Genomic DNA, 6,000 nt, shown 5'->3' with positions numbered 1-6,000 from the left:
AGTAGATATATATGAGTTTTGTTTTCCATCTGAACTTTTAAAGTGTTTTTGTATAAATTGTGAGGTGTTTTTTTTCTTATTTATTAACTTTGTCAATATGGGATTAAAAAAATAATGATGTTTTTGAGTCTTTAATTGATATGTATATGTAATAAATGGGTACTAAATTAAATTTTTTGATGATACGTCATATGATTTGCAAATTTGGTCTAAAAATTTGGTCAACGCATTATTCTTTGTTAAAAATTAGACTTGAATTGGAACAAATGTTTAAAAATAACAACCTAAATAGCTACTAGCTACTAATTAAAAATAAATTAACCAAACAAAAATTTGTAACAATTGAAAAGAATAAACATGCACTTAGCATTTCAAACTTAGAACCTCTCGTTAATTTTAAACAACAAAAACCATTGATTCTAATTAAACTTCTTGATTATTTAGCCAAATTTTATAAATTTATACTCTTATGAAAAGAAATTTGTAAAAATTGAAAGGTAAATAAGCACACATGGTGTTTTGAACCCAAGACCTCCTCATTAATTTCAAACAACAAAACCACCAGTTCTAGTTAAATTTCTTTGTCAATGAACCAAATTTTATAAATTTATACTCTTATGAAAACATATATAAATATACCACCCAAATAATTTTGGTGCCCCCAATTATTTTGGGCCTCGGACGGGCGCCCTGCCAACACTGGGCCTAGGCTGGGCCTGCTCCTCATCTTTCAACTGTAGAGATAGAGACACCAACATAACTCACAAAAGAAGAGATTTTGGAAGGGTTTAGAAAGAGATGAAGATACAGTGTAACATCTGCGAGGTAGCGGAGGCGAACGTCCTCTAATGCGCCGACGAGGCATCTCTCTTCTGAGTGTGCGACGAGAAGGTTCGCAAAACGAACAAGCTCGGGAGCAAGCACCAGAGGGTTCCTCTGTCCTCCTCCTACCAGGCCCGGCCCAGGCTCAATGCTACCAGGGCACTGGTCCGGGGCCCAAATTGAAAAGGGCACCAAAAAATAAAAATCCACACAACTAGGTGTATATATATATATATATATATATAAATCCATAGCCCAAAATAGGGGCTGGAGGGCAAGAGCCCAAGTTTGACAAAAATGTTGAACAGGCCTAGGTTTTGGGTCATTAAAAAAAAAGAACATAAGAGGGACCACTTGTCCCTAATTAACCATAAGTTCCAAACATATCCTCATTTTTCCCGATCCCCTGCCCCGACCTTGTTTCCCATTTACCCCACTGCCCTGCATGTCGTCTCTGTCATTTTCTCCCATCCATTGGCTGCAAGTGCAGGAATTTAACCCTCAAAACTCACTGCAAGTTGCTGTGCTGCAGCTTCCAAGCGACAAACCCGACATGTCCTTCTCATTCAGTGCATTCACCAACCCTTTTGAGTTTTGAGGTAAACTAAGTTTTAAATTTGAATTATTAATTCATAATTTAATATAAAATTTTGCAAGTGACATAAAATTATATGAATCACAGGTTTGAACAGTTAAAGACTTTTGAATTTATTTTTGGTTTCTTGTTTGATGCACCGAAGTTAATTTCATCGGATGATCAAGAGCTAAAAGAAAATTGTATGAATCTTGAAGCACATTTGAAACATGGAAATACCATGGATGTAGATGGAGCCGATTTATGTTCCGAATTACAGGTTTTACAAATGATGTTACCTGAAAGAGCATTTCTCTGTGATAACTCTTGGACATCCATGGAAATAGCAAACTTTGTAAAAGAAATTGACATGTTTCCTAATGTCTTGATTGCTTATCGTGTACTGTTGACTGTACCCGTGACCGTGACATCTGCAGAAAGAAGTTTTTCAAAATTGAAATTATTAAAATCTTACTTGCGGACCACTATGACTCAAGATAAGCTAAATGGATTAGCAATCTTATGCATTGAAAATGATGAGATTGAAGACTTGGAGTTTGATGATATACTTGATGATTTTGCTTCAAAAAATGCCAAAAGACAATTTCTTAAAGCTTAAAATTTCAAGGAGCTTTGCTAATATTGGTTGTATATGATTGTACTTTTGATTGTCAGGGTTTAAGTACTATGTCATTCCCGTTGTATATTTTCTCAAGTAATATAATTTGGGCGAGAGGGCCTAGCCCCCCAACTTCGACTGGGTTCCAGCCCCTGTTAAATATCATTTTTTTTTAAACATATGTTTCCGTATTAAAAAAGGGCACATTTTGAGCTTTCACATTGGACACCAAAAAACTTAAGACTGGCCCTGCTCCCACATACCCAAATGTGATATCTGCCAGGTGAATTTCAATGATTCGAATCCTACAACGAAAGAGTTAAGGAATTTGATCGTAAAAACACAAAATTCGAATTGGGTTTTGCTTTAATTTTTTAGATGATGATTTGCAGGAGGCGGTTGGGTACTTGTTCTGCTTAGAAGATCGAGCTTTGCTCTGTAGAAAATGTGATGTTGCCGTTCACACGGCCAATAGCTTCGTATTGGCTCACCGTAGGTTTTTGCTTACCAGAATCAAGGTTGGGATTGAGCCGGCTTAGTCGGATTTCGGTGACGGTGATGGGGTGGTTGTTGGTGTTGGTGCGTCTTATTCTACTGTGAAGTCACGTTCTGGGTCTGTGTTTAGATATGAAACGCAAAACCCATTGCCGGTGGAGTGCAAGGTGACGCTGCCCGGTGTTGCCGGGGGGATGTCGTTTACTGGGGGTTCTGCAGCTAGGACTATTCCACAATGTTATATGGATGAGTTTCTTGGACTCTCTAATCTTGATCAGAACTTTGGCTACGTTGATAATGGATCTTCAAAGGTGTGTGCTCACTACTCACATGCCATCAATTCAATCCATCTTCGACTATTTTTGCAGAATCAATTTTAAATATATGTAGAATCACTATGTACTTTTTAGTAAGATCAATTTGTATAATTTCAATAGAATCAGTTTGTATATGTATTTTCAACAAAATTATATATATGTCATCAGTCCAACCTCTCATTGACTATTTTTACGAAATCAGTTTTGTATACCTTTTGGAAGAATTAGTTTATATACTTTTAGTAGAGTCATTTGTATATATTTAACAAAACTACATACATTCCATCAGTCGAACCCGTCCTCGATAATTTTTTTTTCTTTCTATAATCTGTTTCAAAAACATGTAGAATCAGTTTTATATAGTTTTTAGTATAATCAGTTTGTATAGTTTTCAGTAAATCAAAAAATGATTACTAAATCTTCTATTTTAAGCCGTTCTATTTTAAGCCACTACGTACTACGGTCTAGTGGTATTCCTCTTTCACTGATTAGTGAGAGGTCTTAGGTTTAACTCTTGCCAAAGGCAAATTTTGAACCAATTTATTAGCCCATTGTGAGGCTAAGCTCACCCCTCCCCTTAGTGTAGTTAATATCGCTTGTTCAAAAAAAAAAAATGAAAACAAACTAAATTGTTTCCATTTATTTCTATCCATTGTTAATGCTAGCATTGTAATTTCACTAGGTTTGGCGAGTTTAGTTGTCACATCTCCGCCGTAGCACGATATTGTCCGCTTTGGGCCCCGACCACGCCCTCACGGTTTTGTTTCTAGGAACTCACACGAGAACTTCTCAGTGGGTCACCCATCCTGAGATTGCTCTTGCACAAATTCGCTTAACTTCGGAGTTCCGATGGAACCCGAAGCCAATGAGCTCCCAAAAGGCCTCGTGCTAGGTAGAGATGGGAATATACGTATAAGGCTTATAGGATCCACTCCCCTGGGCGATGTTGGATGTTACAATCCACCCCCTTAGGGGCCCGACGTCCTCGTCGGCACACTTCCGCTCAGGGATTTTGGCTCTGATACCAAATTGTCACATCTCGGCTCGGGTCCCTACCACATTCCGGGCTCGACTCCGCCGTAGCACGATATTGTCCGTTTTGGGCCCTGACCACGCCCTCAAGGTTTTGTTTCTTGGAACTCACACGAGAACTTCCCAGTGGGTCACCCATCCTGGGATTGCTCTCGTGCGAACTCACTTAACTTCGGAGTTCCGATGGAACCCGAAGCCAGTGAGCTCCCAAAAAGCCTCGTGCTAGGTAGAGATGGGAATATATGTATAAGGCTTATAGGATCCACTTCCCTGAGCAATGTGGGATGTTATATTAGTGCCCATGGTCAGTATCCTTCATCACATTCAAACTCGGTTTGCTCTTTACAAAAATGAAACACACTTTTACTATGAGTTCATTGCTACCTCTTAAAACATCTCAATCGTTGATAACAGCCATAAAAATGCCATGTTCCCTTGTTCAGGTGAAATTTGAAACAACATAAAAACCTTCAAAAGTATTTGCCCAAGCACCTTTGTAAACCTTTTCAACTTTTAAATGCCTCCGGAAATCATATATCAAAAAGTCCCCTATATGTAGACCCGGCAGTTTCTGACACGACACAAAAATAACGGGTTTTGGGTCAACACGATAACTTATCGAGTCATTATCGGGTGACCCGTTAAGAACCCGTTAATAATGGGTTCTTAATGGGTATACACGCGGGTAACATATGGGTAACCCGTTAAGAAAAAAATTATTTTGATAATTTTAAAGTTTAATTACTAAAAGATTTATTATAAAATACAATAGCCATATTAATATATACAATATATTCTATATTAAATATATAGTTTTGTATTATTATTCTATATAAGTTTAAAAAAAAAGTTTTAGTCATTATTTATTTTTATTATAAGAGTTCCTTATTATCATTACTAGGATAAATTTTACTTAACATGTTGTTGTCCAAAATTAAAATAAACTAATATAGTATTTGTATAGGCAAGAACTAAGAAGACATACATACAAGTATGAAAAATGTGAAAGAATATATAAACACTCGTGATTCATCATTATTCCTCCACGAGTAGATCATGCTTACACTTACATTATTGTTTAGATTTTTAAAATCCTCCAAACCTTCATGAATAATGTTTTTTATTTGAGGGAAAAATTAATAAAATTAATAATAATTATAGTAGAAGTGTAAAAAATGTAAAAAAAAAAAAAATACAATCACTCATAGTGACAAACTTTACAATTTTCATGAATTGGTCAGCTTCGAAATCCAACACTATAATTCATAAACCTTAAATTTATATTTAACCGTCGATTGTCATTTACGCTTTATTCTTCTTACTGAATTTCATTTTTTTAATTTTCTTTTATAAAACATGATCATCTGGCGGATGTAAGAAGGTGAATGGTTCAAATATTTGATATCACGAAATTTACGATTAACTGAAATATGAGTCAAAGTCATACAGTTTGTAGAAACTTTATAAACATCAAGCAATATTTTCACTAACCGTAAAACTCTGAATATAATATCAACGATCCAAACCGTTCATCTTCCTGCATCCTCTAATAGATCAAGTTTTCAAAAAACAAAATCTGAAAAAAACAAAATTTGATGAGAACAATGAAGTGTAAATGTAAACAACAATTAACGGTTAAATTTTTATCTATGATTTATATGATTATAGTGGCGAATTTCGAAGTTAAGCTCTTCATGAAAGTTGTAAAGCTTGTCAGTACGAGCGTTTATATATATTTTCTATATTTTTTTACACTTCTACATTAATTAAAAAACTATTAAAGACTTTAGGTAAGTGAAAATATACTTAAAAGAAAAATGCGTTTTTATGTTTTGGATGTGACAATATGATATGTATATACTTATTTAGTATTATGTTTTTCATTTGATTATTTATTGGTTTAAAATATATTTTCCTTAAAGGATAACGGGTCGGGTCATATTACATGTTAATATTATCGGGTCGGGTCATTTTATCCGTTTATTTTAACGGGTGTTACACGACACGACCCGTTAAGATATCGGGTATGACACGAAAACGACACGAACACGGAAAACACGACACGAATGCAGGTCTACCTATATGGCTGCTTACGGATTAATTGGGTAGACATTTATTTTTTTCAATTTTTGTGGTCAACG

General features: G+C 35.4%; 1 pseudogene; it reads left to right on the top strand.

Annotated features, from left to right (window-relative positions):
* Window positions 1-798: 798 nt before the first annotated feature.
* Window positions 799-2,899, top strand: LOC103427378 (B-box zinc finger protein 22-like; annotated as a pseudogene).
* Window positions 2,900-6,000: the final 3,101 nt, after the last annotated feature.

Source organism: Malus domestica, chromosome 03, assembly GCF_042453785.1.
Source record: "Malus domestica chromosome 03, GDT2T_hap1".
Lineage (NCBI taxonomy): Eukaryota > Viridiplantae > Streptophyta > Magnoliopsida > Rosales > Rosaceae > Malus > Malus domestica.
Note: the sequence above shows the minus strand (reverse complement) of the source record. Positions and strands in the feature narration are given on the sequence as shown.